The sequence below is a fragment of the Cyprinus carpio genome, chromosome B16 (assembly GCF_018340385.1).
Source record: "Cyprinus carpio isolate SPL01 chromosome B16, ASM1834038v1, whole genome shotgun sequence".
Lineage (NCBI taxonomy): Eukaryota > Metazoa > Chordata > Actinopteri > Cypriniformes > Cyprinidae > Cyprinus > Cyprinus carpio.
The window spans coordinates 16429289-16452680 of record NC_056612.1 but is presented as its reverse complement, the minus strand read 5'-3'; the positions used below and the strand labels follow the sequence as shown (position 1 = coordinate 16452680).

General features: G+C 35.8%; 1 protein-coding gene across 1 annotated transcript in view; it reads left to right on the top strand.

Moving 5' to 3' along the window:
* si:dkey-12j5.1 (probable assembly chaperone of rpl4) overlaps positions 1 to 23392 on the top strand; it is an 82501-nt gene that overhangs the window by 19860 nt on the left and 39249 nt on the right. The window lies entirely within an intron of this gene.

Sequence of the window (23392 nt, the reverse complement as noted above, 5' to 3'; positions counted from 1 at the left end):
TCACTCTTGGTTTGAACAGACTGGTTTAATTATTGTGCTTTTAAAAAATGTAATTACTCTCTCTGTTTCTCTTTTTAGATATAGTGCTGTGGTGGTGTTTGAATTATCTGCTCATAACTAAACTAAATGAAACCAAGTATAAAACTTTTTCAGTTCACCTCTGCCCGCAGTGCGAACTATAAAGAGAGAGATTTCTGAAGCGTCTCCGCAGTGACCCTGGAGTCGTGTTTCTATCCCTTCATGCAGGACTCATAAGCTCACTCCCAGTCTAATGCCACTCTGAGCTTGTCTCTAATTGAGATAATGCTTCTCCACAGCTCTAAGCTGGAGTGATTGGCAGACACTTTTAATAGCGGTTAGAGGAACTTTTAGCTAATGAAAAAAAAAGAAATGTTCATCAGGCACTGACACTGAATTTTATTTGAAAAGTTATTTGATATGACTTTAAAAGCTTTGGAGAGAGCTGAGAGCTTTGTGTGATGCACCATTTGATGTGAAAACTCACGCATGCATTTAGTGTTCAAGCACTTTGACCTAAAGATGCCAGAGGCTGTTTGCTCAACATATATCTTTAATCAGAACTTTCTTCAGGGAGCTCTTTACTTTGAATTTCAGTTTAAGGAGCATCAAATATTTGAAGAGAGCAAGGCTGATACAGTCATTGAGTTACGCTGACCTGTCCATTTAAAGTCTTATATTCTTAAAGGGGTCATATGATGCGATTTCAAATTTTCCTTTCTCTTTGGAGTGTTACAAGCTCTTGGTGAATAAAGAAGATCTGTGAAGTTGCAAAGACTAAAGTCTCAAATCCAAAGAGATATTCTTTATAAAAGTTAACACTCATCCACTCCCCCCTGAAACGGCTCGTTCTAACACGCCCCCACATCTCTACGTCAGTATGTGGGAAGATTTCGCTGAGGAAATACATCAACTTTGCACTGTGGATCGCTGAATCGGCTTTCACCGTAGACGAAGCGTAGTCCAGCCTGGGGTTGTCACATGTGGTTGCTGCAAGCCCAAGGTATGCTCCTTTGTAGAATCCGCCTGCCGCACCGTTCTCAAGCCTCTGGCCTCTGCTCACTCAAGGCCGTGGTGTGTGACGCTGTTTCGTTGAGAAAGCAAAACTACTTTGTTTTTGCCTTCCAAAAGATGACACGACTAGAAATCATGCTTATATCACCTTTATAATGGGTTTTATGTTTATGTCTTGTCACTCTGGCCGGACAAGGCATCACAATATGTTAAGATGCGTAACATTTCTGTCACACGCTTGAGGCATTCGTCCAATCACAACGCGCTGGATAGCTGGCCAATCACAGCACAACTCGCTTTTCAGAGAGATGAGCCTTGTGATAATCAACGCGTTTCAGAAGGCGGGGCATAGAGGAGAAACAATAATATACAGTATGTGGAAAATAAGTTTTTTTTTTTTTTTTTTTTTTTTTTTGTTTTTTTTTACCTTAAACCACATAAACACATTTCATTACACCGAATACACAAAATAATGTTCTTTTTAGCAGCATCATATGACCCCTTTAATAAAAACATTAATCATTAATCAGTATTCAATAATATATAATATAAGGTTCTTAATCTGTATGATTTGTATCTCTTAAATTATAGTTTAATGCTGAATTATGTGGTCTTATAGACTACATAATGAAAGAATCATAATTCCTAGGTTATAAAATGTTATATACTGTGCATTTTTGCGAGGAACAGAGGGAAATTTGTGCAGGAGCATGATGCTTTTTTTGTCTTCTTTGTAGGGCAGAAAAAACTTTTTTTTTTATTATTATTGTTCATAACTTTGGAATGATGTGGGTGAGTAAATGAGTTTCATCAAAGCTTCATTTTCAGAGGAAATTTACTTAGGGGGGAAAAAAGGTGTTGCAGTTTGTGCCGGGATCTTTTTCATGTTTTGAGTAATGTATAACCGCACTTAAACTTCAGTTTTCATTTCACTGTAAGATTACATAACATGTAAATATTGAAGTTAATTAAATTCATGTGATATAAATATGAAAGCTTCGACTTTGACTGTCTTAATGAGTTTAAATTATTTTTCTAGGTAGATGCATAAAATACAGTCCTATCCAGAGACAAACACACTCTCAGTGATTGTGGTAAACAGCTGATAAATAATGCAACGGTCGGGCTTAATTAGAAGCTGCTGATGAGTCATAAAATCTCATTTGAATATTTGGTCCCAGCGAAGCCTCGTTACTAAAACGAGCCGGCCCTAATCATTAATTATTCGTTGTCTGCCATGTCTCCAGTGATTGCTGGGGAAGAAAGCTTGTTTACTTTTTAACACTAGAGCCCAGGCAGGGATAAAGCGATCAAAAGAAATGAAATGGACAGTGTGTGTGTGTTAGACTGCAAATGTGTAGGCCTGCTGCATTGTGGGACATTTTAGTGTTATTAGCCTGTTCATTTGCAGGCCTTAGCATTGTGGGACATTTTAGGCTAATGACACTATTTATGATTAATGTGTTCCTCTGTGTTCTCGCATGGATACACACACATGCAAATGTGCGTTATGTGCTCATGAGTGTGGTGTAACACCCTCATAAATCATATTCGGTGATCAGAAGAATGGGTCTTGTCATAAGGTCATATGAACGAGGTTAACGGTGTGTGTGGTAACCTTTTCACATACTCTCAGCAGACCTGAGATGTGCTATTAGCTCATCCACGAAATGTTCTGGCTGGGCTGGGAATGCAAGCCTGCTTTAAATCTTTACCAGTGCTGTTTTATGCGCTGTCAGTCCGGCTTTATATTACCGCATTTGCACTGCATTGGGTCAGCCATGTATAGACAGGCCAGGGCCTCTATTTCCAGCTGACCAAAAGCAGGGACGACATGAGTCAACATGAGCCAATGAGACCAACAAGAGACTGTGGTGTCAGGCTTACGAGTCCAAGATTGGTTCAGTTAGCCACTGGTGGATGGCTGAACTACACTGAAAGCATCATTTTGACAGTCTTTTTTAAAAGCAGCTGTGCATTCTAATAGAAAACCTTCTTTGATATAAATCGCAAAAATATCATTATAATATTGTAAAAGTTTTACCAGTATATGATTTCTTTTTGGATGTGTTTAATAGTGTGAAATGGACTTATATTTTTCCCTGTCTGCTGCCTTTGACTTCTCAGCTCATGAACCAGCAGAAAGTTGCTGGTGAAAGGCTCAGGACTGTATCATTCTTGTGGCAGCTTCAGCTAGTCAGTGCTGCGAGAACACTATTTTCATGATTTCAAGAACCCAGCACATTTATGCACTGGAAAATACCTACTATAATATAATGAAATATCTGCAGTTTGTTTTGCTTGCAAAAAAATCAATTTAGTCAGAATGCATGGCTACTATTAAATTGCCGTCAATGCGGAAAAATGTGTTTTTCCCGTATAATGCTGTATTTAGGGATTCTTCTACTAGGGATAACCAGCCTGACCATCTAATTCTATTAAACTTATCCAATATATATAACAGTTATAATCTATCTCTTTAACAGTTGTGAGTTGTGAAATTTCTATTAAAGTATTTTCTTCTATTTTTATCTGCTGTTTGTTTTACTTTTTCCTGTGCTTATCATATAGACATCTTATGAGTGTCCATATAGCCAATATTAATCCAAGTCTAATGTCGGTGTGTCTGATGAATAAATATTGTGATTATTTTTAATATGTTCTGTCAGTGACACATTAATCTCAGACAATTGTATATACAAAAAGTAAAAGTAAAGACATTGCAAAAAGTATCAGTTTTAAGTAAAAATTTCTGAACATCCTAAAATACATGTTTATTTTATAGGCAAAACTGCATAAATTTAAAACAATAAAAGTTATTTTGTCACAGGAATTGAGAATAATTCTTCTCTGAAAACTTTCTCTATTTTTGCAAATGTATTTTGATTTACAGCTATTTTGGTAATTTTATTCTTAAAAAGTTTGGATCAAAAAGCATGGTTGTATCACATAGATGGGAGTATGGTTATGTAGATGAGGTTATGCATTATAAGCTCCATATTTTGCACAGGTTCTGGATTATATATAGTTTTACAAATCTCAAAATCTTTTGTGTACATGAAACAAACCTGCTTTTTGTACATATGCACATTTTTAGGCTGAAATCTGTACAAGGTTTTATAGGTTTTTATAGGTACATGAGGGACCTGGACTTGGCCAAAAGACCAATTAGATAAAACTTTTCATTTTTGGGTGAACTAACCCTTTAATGTAAAGTTCAGAGGTGTTCAAAATGTTTTCAGCCACTGATGTCACATGGACTATTGGTGAACGCGATTTCACCAAGTACAACATGCTCCTGGATCAACATCCTTGTTAATCCTCGAGCAACATCCCAATCAACCAATCAGAATTAAGGGATACATTTACAGGAAATGTTTTAGGCTTATGACTAGGTTAGGTGCTTCTGCACCCTTGTTATTTAGCAATCGTGCACCTCTGATTTTTTGAATAAATTATTGGTAGGGTTAGGTCAATGTTTTTGGACAGTAATGTTGTTCCAGGATCAACAAAAGATGTTGATCCAGGAACATGTTAATTTGTGTTCTGAAGATGAACGAAGGTCTTACAGGTTTGGAACGACATGCGGGTGAGTAATCAATGACAAAATTTTCTTTTTGTGGTGATCTATCCTTTTAATAAATGTGTGGTTAGTCACTTTACTTGTCACTCGGATGTTCCTTTCCTATCCTGTAAGTGGGCGACAGGCCAGAATAAGTTGTAATATGATCCAGACTTCATGCTGATAGTTAAAAGTCTAGTTAGGTGAGACTTGGTCTCAGGTGTTGTTCTTTTATTGCTGAATGTGCTTTTCCATTGTTTTATGGGGATGCCTGTCTGGAAGTGCTTTGTGCTGAGTGTGTTTGTGTCTCTATAAAAAATTTGTCTGAGAGGAGGGCATAAGACTCTCATAAGGCTCTGTCTGTCTTGGTTTGTGCACTAATAAACAGCGCTGGCTCTAATGAATCATTAATGTTCTGTTTACCCAGCTTAATGAAGCACTGCTGATGAGGGTCTGTGTTGTGTATGCATGTGAGTCTGTAGGAGGGAATGTGTGTGGCTGCTCTTTGTATGCAGATAAAGACTTAGAAACAAGAGGGAATAGTGAAAGAATGCATTTGTTGTTGTTGTTTTTCTCATAATGTGAATATGTGAAAGTGGTAGAAAAGGAGAGAATGATGAGTAGTATTATTTTTCAGAGTTTGTGTTTGGGTATGTTTGGTCTAATCTGTTAAGTTAATGACTTGTATTTGTCTGTGCTATTGGGTCTGTGTGTGTTTGTGTGAAACTCCTTATCGATTGTTGTTAGCTTTGTGTATTCCTTTGGCTCTAGTTCACTCTAATCTTTCTGTCAATGGTGCCCTTGTCATCCAGTAACTGGCTGGTTGTCATGGAAACACATTTGTTCTCACATAGACCTGTCAGTCATTCAAAGAGTTCTAATGAGTTGTTTTGCCTTTGATGTGAATGCCGAGAAGATCAGCTCCAGAAATACAGCGCAGTGTTGGGTTTCCTCCAACTTACAGTGTCAGGAGGAACTTTGATAACCTATTGGCTCTTCATTCAGCTTGCAGAAACTTACCAACATCCACTTTAAGATGAACTTGAGATCATTTAGCACCAAATTATTCCTGTAAGTTCACATATTGAAAGGTGTGTGGCATATAGGCTAATATTGCCCAAGTTAATTTGTATGCAAAGATTTGATGAGCTATTAAGGAGATGCAATTTTCGGATGTTGTGGTATATCCTAACACTGGTTAATGCTGCTTTCAAGTCCTTGTTCTTATTAAATTGAAAGATGTTATAAGGTATGAAATAGTGTGATTTTGTTTGGAACAACATTGGCATGTTTGGGCCTTTTTGTATTTTTCACTTAAGACAGAAAGCATTTAGCACTAATGTAGCAAAATGAAGAGCAAAGAATGTGCATTAGGTGGGTAATTGGTGCTGTATCTGTATTTTATCATACTTGTGCAGGGAATATAGTTTGTCGCACAAGCCTGTCACCTCGTAAACTGGCTAAATGAGTCATTTATTCCTGCAAGTTTTTAATAGTTTTTCATCAGTGGTACACAAAATGCAAAAGGAATAAATTTTGCTGTCAAAATTCACATTAAAAAAGAATCTTAGTAATGTTTTTTTGCCCATTAAAATGGGTTATACACACACACACACACACACACACACACACACACACACACACAAAAGGATAATATTTTGGAAATTGTTCAAACACATATTAGATAAAGTGGTGATTCTCAACCAGGGGGCCGGGGCCCACTAGGAGGCCTCAGCAAACTTCCAAGATGACTTAAAATAATTTCAAGTAAACCAAAACAAATAAAAATCTGCATATTTCTTATTTTAATTAAACCCTCTACATTTTTATTCTTTCATTTCAGAGTCAGTATATAAGAGAGAGCCTCATTTTAAAAGTGTGATGTCTAGACCTCGAAAAGTCATGTAAAAAAATAAATATAATTTCACTGGCATTATAATTAATATACTAGAAGAATGTATTGGATAGAAATTATGATAAAAAATGTATATTTAATCCTTATCCAGTAAATTACGAAAAACTGGAAAAGTCATGAGGTCTTTGAATATAATTGTGATTTTGGAGTCATGTTTGAGGACCACTGAGATAAAGATAATTGTATTGATTGTCTTATAAAAGCTGTTTTATGTTACATGCTGTGGGTTGCCTCATGAGGGCCACAATTTCGAGATCACATGACCAGGTTGATTCTTGGAATAAATTAATCATCTCTTACAGTGCATAGTGTATTTCTACAATTGCTTTAGTTTTTTGGCTTGATGCTGCATCTACATCATTAGTATAAGTCAGGGAGTGTCCAGCACAACATAAACAAAAACTGACTGCACATTTAATTGGCCATTTGGAAGATTGCGGCTAAAAGAAAACCTAGAACATTCCGACTGATATTGTTTTGTGCTATTTCATGTGAAGTTAAGTCTTAAATTTGATCATTCAGGTGTGGTTTAAAGGCTTCATACTTGAAGTCATTTGCTGTCACCAGCAAATTGTACTTTTTGTCCTTGTGTCTTTGGACAGGAGTTGGCGCTTTGTTTGTTAACACTTCTGAAATCTGTGTCTGTGCCACGTTGAATCTGTTAAATGAAATGTGCCATTAATTTATGTAATCCTGTGTAAAAGGTGTCTTCCCAATGGGCTAATGCTCTTATCTCTGTGATACAGAGTTTGTTTATGTGGATGAGAGAGAGAGAGCGCAGATGAATATTCTTCCATCTCTTTGACAGCCTCTCATTGATATCTCATGGATGAGATTAAAATCTCCTAGGACTGGCAGTGCTTCTAAATTGGCACTAGTTCTTCATCTTCAGCTTTTCTTTGCCACGTGTAAGCCTCCGGCATGTCACGCAAGCAAACTGACACTTCCCTTTGTTTGGAGTCCTGTCAGCAAGCGTCTGCTCTCTTCTGACTGTCAGTCAGAGCTCAGCTCTACTCCAGCGTCACAAGAGCTGCGGCACGCTGCTGACAGCCCCGCCGCCGCTGAAATCAAACTCTCGCAGTCAATGCGTCTCAGAGAGCGGGAAGGGAATTTGTTGTTTGTCTGTGAGTGTGTTTGTTTTGTTACAGAGCTACGTGAAGGCATGCTGTGAAGCAGTATGTTTTCATATTCACAACACTTTGCGCTATGGTGCTCACATGGATGGCAAGGTTTGAATTGAGCTTGCAACATGTTCAAATCACATTCACCATTTTTTTCCCTAGACACTCTCCACTCAGGATGGGCATGTGCAATCAAGTGGTAGGTTTTCTAAGTTGAAAAAAAAGCGTTTTATACTCATTATTTAAATTTTTTGTTAATTATAAAAATTACTTTAAATGTCAGTCCATCTTCAGTGATTTTAATAACTGACATTAAATGCACATATATTATAATACAGCACTTCAAGGCACTCAACTACACATTCAGGTCATTGTTTCAAAATGATGCTGTTTAAAGATCAACTGTCTTTAGTCTTTAAGATGCCCTGTATCCGTGCATACACAAAGGGGTTCTAAAGGACACAGGAAATACATTGGTGATTGAGAACTCTTAAGACGCTACACTGCAGCATAAGCTGAACTCTGTAACATCAAGGTGAGCCGAGTGCAGTTTGTGGTTGAAGCTGAGAAAGGCTGAAGAGAGACTTTTATTTTTATCACAGCGTGGGGGTAAAAGCTGACATTCAAGTTTTTTTCTGGCAAAGTTTCTTGCTTCTACTTTGTGGAAGTGCTGCTGTGATTTTGAACTGCACAGCTGAGTGGACTATAAGGTCCTCTTGACATTATATGTTCATAGCAGACTAATGAACTACACGCGATCGGAGCAGCTGACCTGCAGCCGCATCAGCATGTTTTTATGTAGGTCAATAGCATGTATCAAACAATACTATGTACAGTGGCTGTTCTAAGTATCCTTTTACACAAAAGTAATATGGTGGTAGTGTATAGTGAATGATTCAAATGGTAGTATTTGATATTTTCAGATATTGGTTTGTATATTTATTTCTAGCATATATTTTAAATGTAGTTGCTACTTCAATTTGACATGTTAACCTTTCTGCATTTAAATGAATTTAGTATTTTTTTTATCAGAAATTTTATTATAGCATCATAAAAATATGGCACTCATGTACAAGACTGAAAAATAGCAATGCTGCTCCTCATGTGTATGTAGACCAACAATTAAAAAAGAAAAAAAAAAAGATTAATATTTAAAAGGTAAAATAAACATAATTATGCATTAAAGTATTTATGTAGTTACATACATTAAGTGTCCTGTAACTTCTGTTTTATGCTTTTGTAATGTTTAAGGATATATATATCACCATCTTTTTTGTCATCTGATCCTCTTTCACCTAATATATTTTAATTTAAGGTACCTTGAAATTTTTAAATAAATATTTTAATAATGAAGTATCACATTTGCATGTTCATGATTCTCTGACATTGGTTTTGGGCACATAACATGCAGGTAAACAAATAAAAAAAATTTTTTTATAAATATTTTTTATTTTTCAGCAATTGTTTTATTTTGATTCATGTTAAAATTGTTTTCATTTAGCATTTTTATGATTTAATTAATTATTAGCTTTTCATTCAACTCTCAAACCCCCTGCAGTTCCTTCACCATCCTAGCTTGGGAAACCTTGATGTTATTTAAAAAATTTTAAAGCACATCATGTTGTTGATAACAACAAATGGAATACGTTTTCTTGCTCTTTGTATTTTTATATCAATATGGTACAAGATTATCCTATTTAAATCAATGTGTAGATGGTTTAAAAGTAATCTAAAAGTAATGTAAAAATAGTCTGATTATATTACCTAAAATGTGTAATGTAATAGATTACATTACTAACTACAATTTTTGTTGTGTAATTTGGAATCAATAACAGATTACAGTTCATTAGTAATCTACCCATCTCTCTCTCTCTCTCTCTCTCTCTCTCTCTATATATATATATATATATATTTAAGCATTTACAATAGTACATGTTTAAAAACATGCTACTTTTTTAGTGCCATGTTTCAGTTTCCATCTCTATTTGCCCCTTCTCTCTGTCTCTCTTTCTTTCTCTCACTTATTGTCTGTTTCTCTCTCTACCTTCACTCTCTCACTCACTCACTCACTCACTCACACACACAAACGCACACACACATTCTTTTTACATGCGTTTAGTTAAGAACAGTGTGCAGGGTTGTGAGGTTTAGTGTATTTTAGGCGCCATGTTGGCAGAACATCAATAATAATCTTAATAAGGTCTGTGTGTGTGTTAGTATGAGTGTATGTTTAGATGCAGGTAGAGGGAAATCTATTTGTCTTGCCAGTAGAGGTCAGGGAGGGCATGTAGAAGCGTCAGAGCTCAGCAGGAGCAGCAGAATGAGGAAACCGTAGCCTGAATTAAAGGAGAGAACAGAGACAGCACTGTTTCACACACAAACGCACACAGACAGACATTCTGCTACACGTGTGTAACCTGTTACTGCATCAGCACAGAGATGCAGTGAGACTCACAGCACATCTGGAGGAGCGACAGGGCTGCATTCTCTTTCTCTCTCAATCAATACCTCTGTCAGCAGAGGCCATGAAAGATCAGACACACACAATCCTAAAAGCAGATAACGAGAGGGGTTGCTTTGTGATATCTGTCCTGTGTGTTTGTTACTCTCAGTCTGTCGCCCTTTTAATCATTACCTCTACGAGCGGAGGGCAAGAGAGATCAAACATTCACTTCTCTAAAAGCAGTTTACAGGCTGGATTGCTTCATGTTTGTGTTTAGGCGCTTTCTATGTCTTGCTCTCTTTCACGCACATCACACAACACACTTGACTTTCATTGTTAACAAGATCAATGGCTTTTGGTAACTGTCCTCTTTCTTCTCTCTCTCTGCCTGTTTCTCTTTATTCCTACATAAAAAGGAATGCATAAATATACCATATGAATAAATAAATACATTTATTTACTTGTTTTTGTTCAGTTTTGAATATTTAATTGTGCTTGCTCATTTTTAGTTTTTACATTTTAGATTACCTTTGCTGTCATCTAACACTCATCAACTAATCTTTAAAAACGCGAATTATTATTATAATTATGAAAATAACACTCTTAAATGTAATCATTAAATATCTAAATAAATATTCCTTTTTGGTATTTTAATTTATTTAGAAGAAAATGGTATAAATATTATTCATTTACATTGACTATTTATTGCTGCTTGACCACAACATGAGAATATTATGGCCACCTTATTCTTACCATTATATAAACATTAATTGGATGACAAGTCTTTGACACACATTTCTGTTTCCACACATTTACAGTTACCAACATCAATCTAAACTGTTAACATTCTTTTACCAGAATTTTTGCCGTCTCTTTCCATTTGTATTAAATACTTAGCTGTTTTGATTTTGTGCTGAATAAAATTGATCTGCTTTTTGTGTTACATTTGTTGTTAAAAGGCCTTTAAGTGGTGCAAAGTAACGTACATTTAAAATTAATATATTTAATTGTCAGTTAAAATAAAGTTATGGTTAAGAAAAAAAAGAGAGGTGGTAAAATATGTCTGTTATACTGAAGCAGACAGACACATACTGTGTTGCTATAACTCAGCAGTTCTTGTTAGCAGTTATAAGATCGGTCGTGGGCACTGTGTCTCACCTGGTTGCCTTTTGACGGCAACATTAACTAAAATTGCCCGGCAACATTGCTCAAAAAGTTGCCCTGTGTACCATCAGCCGTAGTGTTTCATTGTTCAATAAAATGACCAGTGTACATGTTTTTTAAAAATTTCTTGGAAAATTCTTCCTGTGTATTTTGTGCATTTTCTCAGAAAGTGCTTGACATCAGTTGTCTAGCTGTGCAGAGTCATTCATTGTGTTTTGTTATGGTATCCACTCTGAAAACTTTCTTGAGCTGTGGCGGATTGGGCACAGGCTCGTGATGGCAATCACAGCAGCACATATCCATGGCTCCCGGCATGTGCTCTCTCCTGCAGTACGACGCTCTCTTGCTTAATAAGGATTTCATCAGGTCTCCCCCTAATACGCCCCCCATCAGCAAGTCAACACACTCTAATTAATTATTCCCTCTAATGAAAATACTCAGTTCAGTTTTTTTCTCATTTCCTTTCTTTGTCTCACAGTCCCACAGTTGCCACAGTGATGAAAAAACTGTAACTTTTCTATTAAAAACTTTTCTATCCGTTTAAAATATATATTTTTTTGCTCACAGTTTCTACCCAATAAAAATGTTAAATATTCATAATATATATATATATATATATATATATATATATATAAGATATGATATGATATTATTATATCATATCATGTTTTTCATAAATTTTCCAAGTCTAGAAATTGTACTTTTAAAATAACGCTAGTCTAAGTCAGTGGAAACCCAAAAAAAAAAGAAGGAAATATTTAGATTTTTTTTTAAGTTTTAGCTTATTTTTTATTATATAAATATAGATATACCAAAATCAACATCATATACAGTACTCCATTGGGACACATTCTAATCTCAATGCTTTTTCATCTTATTTTCTTGTGAGCTTTGTGAGCCATACCTCTAATTGTACACTTTACTTTATCCTTAATTTGTTCTAAGTCTTACTTTAAGGATCCTTCTTTCTGTATCATTCTGAGTGTTTACATTAGTGTTTTGTCTGTCTAAACCGAAAAGCAATAATGACGTGTCTAGATATGTGATGAATGACTTGCTTCTGCAATTTTGTGGCGCTGTGAACTCCTCGGCATGTTGTGATCACCTCTGATCTGTGTTGTTTTTCCTCACTCCTTCTCTCCATCTTTCTCACTCTCTCTCTCATCCCGGTCCAGTTATGTTTGACCTGACATTTGGCTTTCTTTTCTTAATTTCTCTAATTTGGCTTCTGTTCTTGTCTTCACACCCATCCTCCTCTCTACGCTTGTCCTCGCTTGCCTTATTATAATGTCCCTCAAGGCTCCAAACTTGGACCTTTCAGCTTGGAGCGATTTTATTTTTACATGATTAGTAGTTTGTTTTTAATTACAAAAATACACACCGAACCCATCTCACGAACAAATATGTACAAACATTCGAATATTCTTCCTCTTGAAGAGGGTTGAAGAGCCATAAACTGCCTTTCTTACAAAAGTCTCTCAATATTTTTTTCTCCTGAAAACGTGACTTGATTTTGTGACAGGAAAGCTCCTTTGTCTACCTTTGGTACTGCAAATAGGCTGCTTATCATACATTCAGCCATCTGCGTGGAACCTTCCTGTGACGGTTTGTTAGGAAAATAAATAGAGAGGACATTGAATCGTGTTACTTTGATCGTCACAAGAGGCTGTGCCACTTTCAAATTCTGATTGAGAGAGTGTTCAACAACAAGCTTTGTGTTGTCTGTTCCTTTGTGCTGGCTGTGAGTGGCAGGCTTTTTGCACAATTTCATCTATCTGCTTTTCAATATTCCAGCAACTGCTATCCAGTGATCCAGCGTTCACTTATCAAGGCTTTTTGGCTGTTCATGTGTTTATGGTTCTTTTGTAATTCTGACATTTGTGAAGACCTTCTCTCATGAAATTCTGATCTTCATTTTATACTTTTTAATACTACCCCTAAAACTAATGGTTGTATTGCTGAAACTTTCAAAAAAAAAATTAACCTGGACAGAGTTTTTATTTTTAGGTTGAGCAACTACATGCAGTTTTTCTTTTCAGTTGTTTTTTTTTTTTTTTTTTTGGAATCTCAAGGGAAACAAAGACAGGGCAGTTCAGGCAGAAATATTTTTCTGTATTGATGTTTTTTTCTGTTGAGAGAGGAGAGATGCATTTGAGACATGAAGGATGATGTTCTAAAGAGCGTTTTTGGGTCAAAAATTTGGATGCGCAGAATGGAATCGAACGTGTGTAGTTCAGTCACTTTTAAGAGTGCCTTAAAGGATAGAAAACCCAAAATTATCAGGAATATGTTGATGATTGTATATGCTGATATCCAGGCCTTGGAAGAGTCTTAAAAATAGTTTGGTCGAAATTATGTAAAAACCTTTACAGTATGTGAGGTATAAAACTAATCGACATGGACTTAAAGTGGACTTAACCCGAAAAGAACTTAAATTACACTTTCAGTTTTGATCGTACAGATAAGTGCAATACATCAATCGAATCTGTAAAGGGTCTACTTTTTTTTGTATACAGACATAATAACAACAAAACTTTGTGCACTTATAAAATAAAGATAACAAACAAGGAGTGCTGTCTGCAGCCTTTGTCTTCGCTGATCTTCAGATACAAATGCGTCATTAAAATGAACTGTAACTCCGTGAATACTCAACGAAGAGACATGAGAGAGATATCTATAGAAAGCCTGACATGTCTACTTTTAAAACTAAACAAGTGCTGCTGAAAACAAATATTCTGTGATAAAGTAATCCATATGAAAACAACGCGATGTCCGTTTTTTTTTCACGTCTCCCTTCATTATCTTCTAATGCGACCACGCCCCCGCGCCGAGCGCGCTTTTGAGATTCAAATGTTTCACTGAAGCTGACGCGGCTTTTGAATACGCCCACACAACAGAAGACAACAGCGAGACTGTTCTTCAAGTTTTTATTATTTTACTGTTTGCTTCGCGATGAGAGGAATAAGACATAATTCACCCCAAAAAGATGTGATGTGGTTGAGGATTTGAGATTTGGATTTCCTCAGAGAAAAGAATGAAGCACTTTATTCAGCAGAGTTCATAAACATGAGTAAGTCTCTTTTTATTTATTTATATACTTGTACTAGTTTTCACATAACGTGTAAACATTTTACTAGTTAGACTTTTTCCAAAGACTTTTTCCAAACTATAATTCCTGACTAAAGTTATAATCAAGTGAAATATTATGAAGTTTCAATAACAATATACACTACTATACCATTCAAAAGCTTGATGTAAATAATATAAATGTACAACAATAAATGTAACTGTAACAAATGTAACAATCATTGCTGTTCTTTCAATTTATCCCCCCTAAAAAAACCTAAAAAAAAAATTCTCAGCTCTTTTCAACATTAATAATAATAGTAATAATAATAATAATAATAATAATAATAATAATAATAATAATAATAATGATGATAATAATAACAATAAATGTTTTTTTTTGTAGAAAATAAGATCGTTAAAAGGATTTTTGAAGGATTGTGTGACTGGAGTAATGATGCAAAAAAATTCAGTTTGAAAGTCAGCTTTGATTTTTCCTAATAAACTGTTTAACTGCACTCACAAGTGAATATTAAATTATGTTGTGGGATAATTAAATATATTCTAAATAAACTACAAACATAAAATTATATAGATATATTTTGTCCTCACATTCTTTCTTGTAACTCATCCCTCTCAGTGACACAGCTGACTGAATGGCTCATTATGCAGCTCATTATGCAGGTCTTTGTCTTCTCAGGTGTGAATTCATGATAGTTGACGCCTACTCGCATATGACTTTTACCAACAAAAAGTGTCTTAGAAAATTTAAATTAATATATTGTTTTCTGTAAGTGAGTAAACAAGATGATTTTTCACATCATTTAGAAAAAAAAATTCTAGGCTACAAGCTCCAGTTCTCAAAATTCCTGGGAACCAATTTTCTGTATGTGTTTTTTATTGCCTTTTTCAAGTGATTTAACATTTTTAGTTTTTTTTTTCACTAACCACGCATAACTTTTTTTTTTTTTTTCTCAAAAAACACAATCATGTACATACATGCTGCTCACATATTATTATAGCCTAGTTTGTGCTGATTACAGTGAGATTAGACTTTAGCCATTTAGATATTTATAAGAAACTGAAAAAAGCACAAATGTCAGGGCATGACAAAACTTCTCCAGGCCCCAAAAATACCCTTAGACTCCAGAGGGTTAAAATTCAAAATTTCAAAGTATTTCATCTCTCTTTCATTTGCATCATTTTCATGTATTGCATTAGGAAGATTTTATAATTTAACTTTTGCATCAAGTATGTTTTTGTCTGTGTTCATCCAGATCCGCATATTACTGGAATGGCAGAGATGAAATTGCTAATAAGTATTTTTACTCATTTCATTTGCTCAGTTACACATCCTCATGTCATTCCAAATTATTCTTTCTTTTGTGGAAGAAATATTATTAGTATTTTTTATTTTAGTAATTTATTAGTAATTTGGTCAATTCCGATTCCGATTCTTAGCAATTCCCAATTTCGATTACAATGTGGTTAAAAAAAATTGAGTCAAACATTTAGATATCAAACATATTTATTCTGTTTCTTTTTGCAAAACATTTAAAGGGACACTCCATCCCAAAATGAAAATTTTGTCATTAATCACTTACCCCCACGTCGTTCCAAACCAGTAAAAGCTTTGTTTGTCTTCGGAACTAAATTTAAGATATTTTGGATGAAAACCGGGAGGCCTGTGACTGTCCCATAGACTCTATCATCTGCGCCACAAGGATGCGCTGTTTTTACATGTATTTAGCTTTGATTTGAAAGAAAACAGCGCATCCTTGTGGCGCGGATGAAACAGAAGAGCATACACAGAATACGGTGATAATGAGAGACACAGCGGAGACTGTTGACAAAGAAATTGTTGAATAAAGTTATGTTTTCTTTTCTTCACTTACAAAAAGTTGTTCCTGTCGCTTCATATAACCCAGATTGCATGTCTGATGGCAGATGGAGTATTCTGATGACGACTTTCATACCTTTTATGGACCTTGACACTGTTATTTACTTGGCAGTCTATGGGACAGTCACAGGCCTCCCGGTTTTTATCCAATATACAGTATCTTAAATTGTGTTCTGAAGATGAACGAAGCATTTACAGGTTTGGGACAACATGGGGGTAAGTGATTAATGACAAAATGTTAATTTTGGGGTGGAGTATCCCTTTAATTGCTGCTGAATACTATGAACAAAAATCAGCTGGCTACATAAAAACTGGACTCGATTTAAGAGCTGTTTGTACAAAATAGACCTGCACGATTCTGGATAAATTGAGATTTTTTTTTTTCTTTTTTTTTTTTTTTTTTTTTTCTTTTTTTTAATGGAGGTTATATTTTTTTTTTTTTTTTGAAGAAAAAAATATTAGACAACTAAACAAAATCTAATGGAATTTATGTATGGAATGATTCAATGACTCACTCAAGATTTACTTGTTTCATAACTGGATGAATCAGTGTGTTTGAATGAATCTCTTGAATAAATGATTCAAAGACATACATTTTTAACAGCCCCTTTTCACCATCTAAAAAAAAAAAGAAAAAAAAAAGAAAAAGATGCGCACACAGGAATTGATAGGTAGAATTGAAATGAAAATTTTACAACAAGTATTTGATTCCTGACCTTAAGTATCCAATTCTGGAATCGGAATTGATTTTTTGATTCCCAACCCTATTTGGAATGACATGAGAATGAATGAGTAATTGATGACAGAACTATACCTTTATAGTCGTGCAAAATTTCAGAAGTGCTATTAGCACTTGAAGATCTAGCATAGCTGTTACTGTGTCAAATTGACCCTACATGACAAATCACAGCTTAAGAGTCATACTTTGCTGTTTGTGAGTGAGAGATATGATGTGTGAGAGACACACCATATGTGTTGTGAAAGAGACATGCTGCCATTTGCCATGTTGAAATCACATCTGTAGAGGCTGAAAAGTTGTAGCTAAAGTTGCAGTAAATCTGTGTCTAAAATGGTTCAAGATTACCCACAATAGCACAGGTCAGAGACACTGAGAAATTGCACTGACACATTTTGACTAACATTAAGTGGACCTCATGAGGGAACAAAATATGAATCGTGATTTGACCCATTTAAGTGGGGCTCAGTGATTTATAGAAAATCTTAGTGCTCCTCACTTTCTTGATTTTACACCATCTTGCTACAAATCTGAAATATTTGTGTGACCAGTACAATACATGAGCATGCTATAGCCACCATTTATTACAGTATATACAACCATAATTCTGTAGAAAGTGTCTGGATAGTGGTCATATACTACCGTTCAAAAATTTGGTGTTTTAATCTAAATTAATTGGTATATGCATAATTTTTGTAATTATAAATTTGTTGTTTTCATAGTTAGGTAACCTTTAAATATTTAAAATACCTTGCTTACACACTCGCTAGCTGTGAGTTGAGTAAATGTGGCGTTTGCCTCTGTCTGGGGTGTTTGAGATAATGGACAGGGTGGATTAATCAGACTGTTTGCCATTGTTACACCATGTTCATAAACCTCGTTGTAATTGGCATGTATTCTCATCAGAGATTGGTTAGAATGGAGTTGTCACTCAAACTCTATTGTCTTTAAGCTTATATTGGACCCATTGTTTTCTCTTCTGCCTATTTGCATACACTCCATACCCTCACGGTCTGTTCAATGAGATTCATTGTTAATTTGACACTTAATGCACAACAATGTTCTGCTGATGCTGATTGCAGTTATGTTAACATGTACATGATGCATTTGAGAGTGTATTTACACATATGCAGTAAAGTGTGAGAGAGGGACAGGAAACAAGTGCTCCTAATTAACCTACTTGGTTGAATTTGGTTTGTCGCATGGCTCCACACTTCTTTCTAATTAAATTTCCCTCTATCAATCTAACCCTGCAGGCTGGATTGAAGAGCGTTTGGTCATCTCTTGCTTAAGTGGGTTAATTTGATGTTGGCATCATGTTTCATCCTCCTTTGGCCTTATTAGCTTCTTGACTCTTACCCCTTCCCTTATTATCCTCTCTCTTTCACTCTCTTTCTCACTGAGGAATAGAAAACCCAAACAAGACATCTCTGTGAGTTTTGTTTTCCTTTTAACTTTTTATTATGTCTACAAGGCAATGAACTGCAATTTCAGTCTACGTGCCAAAAAAGAGAGCAGCCAAACACTGAGACGATCGACAAAAAGATGAGTTATTAATCGGTTTGCCTTTAAAGTCTGTACACTTGATTTCCTGAAGGAGAACTTAAAGAGCAGTCTGATTTTGACTGGATTCAGCACTTAAAAGTTTTAAAGTAGACTACATTGATGTTCATTTGAATAAAAATCTAATTTGAATCAAAATCTCATACATGTTGCTAAATATTCTAAATATTTTTGGGATAGATCACCCAAAAATTCTGTTAATTTAATCACCCTCGTTGAAAACCTGTATGACTGAGATTCTTATGTGGAACACAGATGATATTGCAACTGTTTTCATACATACATTGAAGTCCAAAGCAACACTGAACCTACATAAAATGCCTTTTTTTGTTTGTTTTTTTAGAAAGGGGAGAGAGAGAGAGAGAGAGAGAGAGAGAGAGAGAGAGAGAGATTTCAGTGTATTTACCCACATTAAATCTCCCATAGGGTCTGCTGGGGCACTGATGATGTACAGGAGGAAGTGCTGTATTTTGGTGCAGGAACTTTCATTAGTGTGAGTGACTTTTGCTGTGTTTGGACAACCTTGTTGGTGTCCCAGAGCTCTATTTCATATCAGTTCTTCTGAGATGCTGCAGTACAGCTGAATTCTCTCTCTTCCTGTCGCGCAGGCTTTCAGATGCCTGCGCACACACATACACGGTCGGCTTTGGAGGATTTGTGCTTAGCCCTGCTGCAGACTCAAATTTGTGGTGAAGTGGAGGAAATGAAATGAAAGACGGATCTTGCTCTTAGACAAAAGAGTGGAGGGATCTAAGAGCAATTATAGGAGCGCAAGCATGCACACACACTCCGAGATCCAGCAGAAGTCTCTCTCTGACATCCTCATGTTCAAATTTCATAAACATCTCCAAATGCACTCAAACCACAAACATCTCATGCATTATGTACATCTCATCTATTTCCTCTATGATTTAATTGTTTTTCAATTGCATACAATGAAAAATTGTTCCATTTTGAAATAAAGAACAAATAACCAAGTAATATTAACAAATGATAAAATAGCATTAGTACAAAATTAAATAAATGTAAAGTGCCTAAACTAAGAAAGAAGCAATTACTTCAGTGCACTTTTTAAATAAATGAATACATGCATGTTTTACATGAATACAAATCAAGCATTTTTCAACAGCCATTACTCCAGTCTTCAGTGTCACATGATCTTTCAGAAATAGTTCTAAAATGCTGATTTGCTGCTCAAGAAACATTTCTCATTCTAACTACATATTTGTGCGGCAAACGTAATGCATTTTTTCAGGATTCTTTGATAAATAGAAGGCTTAAAAGAACACTGAGCACACCCATGGCTTTTGTGAAAAAATAAATATGCCACAAATAATTTCGGGCCAGTTTCAATTTCCTCTTTTGATGTAGCAAACTTCATATGCAATTTACGGAGTTTGCACATCATACCCTGGCTTCCTCACTCCGCCACTGCTTTCATTGCTCTCTGTTTCTCACACATATACATGTTTGCTCCCCGCTGCCGTCTACATTCAGGCATCTGTTACTCCATGTGGTGTACGTCAGTGATAAACGAGGCTTGGTTGAACCGACCCCAGGGACCAATCCCTGCAGAGTGCTCACCTGTCGCCAGGTAACCATCACCGTGGCGAACCTGTCACAACGCCAACATATTGCTCAGGCAAAAACCTGTCACCATGGTAAAACTGTCACTGCTGGGGCCTCATCCGTGACTAATCCACTATATCCTTTACTTTTCGGCTTCTCTCTGCCATGTTTGAATCTGAAATCATCTGTATGCGTGTGTATCTGAAAACATCGATCTTGCTGAGTCTTCCTGCAGTGGTTACAATTTTTTTTTTTTTTGCATAGTTCAACCAAAATTGAAAATTATCATTTACTGCCCCTTGTGTCATTCAAAGGCTGTATGACTTTTTCTTCTGCTGAACAAAAAAAGATATTTTGCAGTTCAGTTTTCAGAGTTTAAATTTTCAAATTCAAAATGTAAAAAAAAAAAAAAAATTGTAAAATGTATTTTGAATGAGTAAAAAAAAATACATATTCATATTAGTGGTCGACTGATATTTGGCATTTTTCAGATATCGGCATCGACCGATAAGTTTTTCTGCATTATAACATTATAATACTTTCTTGTTTGCTGTCAGCATTAAGCAAATACGCATTTATATAATTTAAACAAATCTTTGAATGGCTAATGAACATTTAATTTCACAAACCTTGCAAACTTAGTCGAATTCAGCTGTGAGATCTTGTGAAGTGTGCATTTTTATCCAGAATGATCATGTGTTCTCTGTGTGATGGTCGGTCCGTGTGAATTGAATGCTTTAAACTTTAAACTCGTGATTTCAAATTATGCTGCACTTTATGCATTTTTCCATTGTCATATTCATGACATTTTCTCTGTGCTGTATGTAAAATGAGTGTTACCCTGGCTTTATTTGAAAAATATGATTCCCAATGCACACAAACTTCCCAGAATACTGAGTGCCCTATTGCTAACAGTGTTTACTTCCTTTTTAATTATATTTTTTATTAAATATTCATTTATTTGTTAAAAACCCTGTCATCTAAAGTACAAGTATGTTTATTTAACAAATTTTTTTTTTAATCCATTGTCAAATGTTTTCAAATTTCTTAAATATTAATAAAAAAAAATAAAAAATGATATCGACTTTATATCGGCTATCGGCCCCAACTAATTCATATTAAAATGTTTGGAACATTTTTTGAGTAATGTCTGAAGTGAATCATTTTGAATCAGTTCATTTTAAATTTGGAATCATTTTGTTGAAATGCACAGTTTGACCTGATTCATGACCTGAACTCACCAACTTCAGTTTGATTCAGAGAATGTATTAAAACTTCTGTTAACGCTCTCAAGTCTTTCTTATTGCTCTTGAGCTGCATGACAAAGAAGGATTGTCATAGTAGTCTAATGACACAGTCTTAGGAAACTTAATGGCCAAATCATTGCGATATTCACAGTGTTGCTTAGTTTAATATTGCAAGCAAAATCACGGCAAATATATTGTGAAATTTTGATGCATCACCCAACCCTGCTTCTTAATATCAGCCCGATGTAACATTGTTCATCCTCTCTTATCTGGCACTTCCTAAATCACCCACACTGAAGAGTGTGTGGCTATAGGCCTATTTCTTTCTCTGTACTAACCTAATCCATCCACATTTCCAGCAGTAGTCTTTCACCCCAAAAGAGAGATGGGAAGGGTAACTGAGGACGGAAGCAAGCAAAAAAATGAAATAGACCTCAAGCCTAGAGGATCAATTTTTAATTTGGCCAATGCAAGCGTGCGTGTGAGTGTTTGTGTGTGTTCGGCCGCTCAGCTTTTGTCGTAGGAGATTTGGCGGAGGCTCAGTTGACTGACTCCAGCTCAGGGTCTCACCCTTCCATAGAGCAAGATGCCGCACATCCATTTCAGATTTCTTTTTAGAACTTTCCATTGAAAACAAAGATAGCGGATGTTCAACAGCATTACCAGAAAGCACATCACACGCCTCCTATCATACACAGAGGAACACGAGCAAATGAGAGCACGAGATGAAAGCATGAGAGAGGAGAAGGGTCAGAGCTCTCGCCGGCTGTTTGAGCCGAGCTGATGATAACATGATGGTTATTCTAATGTGTTCTGTGCTCTCATAATTGCCTCTTTTCTCTCAGAGCAGATTGAAAGCACTTCACCTCTAGAGCGGAGAGCAATAAACGCCATTTGAGTGGCCTCTCAGAAATCCTTGGAGAAGCGCGCAAACACACACACACGCGCATGTAAATGTACCCGCACACCTTCTTTCGCACAATAAATAGCTGTGCTGAAGGCGCGAAGCAACTTTCATTTCCACTATGTGTGTGTGTTTGCCCGCGAGTCTGCTCTCGCACCCTCGGTGTGCTGCCATGCTGAGTGACACATGTTCTCCTGCCCAGCGGGTGATAGACGAAGAAAGAAAGCATGAGGAGAGGCAGAAAAGAGAGGGAAGGTAATGTCATATTAATAAACATTATGATTGGCCGCACCATATTGGGGATGCAAATTGGAGCCCCTCGTGTGTCTGTTCTTCTCTGTCTCTTTACCTGGAGTCGTCTCCCTGGTTAGCACAGCAGCAGGTGATCTGGGGATGTCAGAATTCAGCGGGAGATGAAGTGGTGACCTTTTATTATTATAATTTATTTGAACAGTTTTTACATACAAATGCTTCAGTTTGACATATCAGCTTCCCTTCCCAAGTGAATCCAAAGCACACTTACAGACAAATGCTTCAGTTTGACATATCAGCTTCCCTTCCCAAGTGAATCCAAAACCCTTCAAAAGGGATAATTAAGTTCACTCCAAAAAGGTGTGTAGATTAGGGTTCTAAACGTTGAAGCTAAACAATGCAGGACAGTCGATCGCCAGGAGCAGGGTTGGGCACCCCTGCTTTAAAGGGATAGTTCACCCAAAAATGTAGATTCTGTCATTAGTTAGTCATCGGCCATTAGTATGTATTTTGAAAAATTGTAAATAATAGAGGTTAGGAATGACATGGGGGTGAGTAAATGAAAGAAGTTTCATTTTTAGGTGGACTGGTCTGTTATGGGAACCTGACTTCCACTAAATGGCATCAAAAAATGCAGTAATAGCATTTATCTATATATAAATAATCTACATTACTTACTGGGGTCAGTAAGATTTTTATTAAAGAAATTAATACTTTTATTTAGTAGGATCATGTGACAGAAGACGGGAGTTATAGCTGCTGAAAAAAATCAGCTTTGCGGTCACAGAAATAAATTACATTTTAAATGTATATTGAAATGCGGCATAGTTATTTTAAATTGTAATAATATTTCACAATATGCTTTTTACTTACTTTTTTTGAGCAAATAAATTCATATTTAGCGAGCATAAGAAGTTT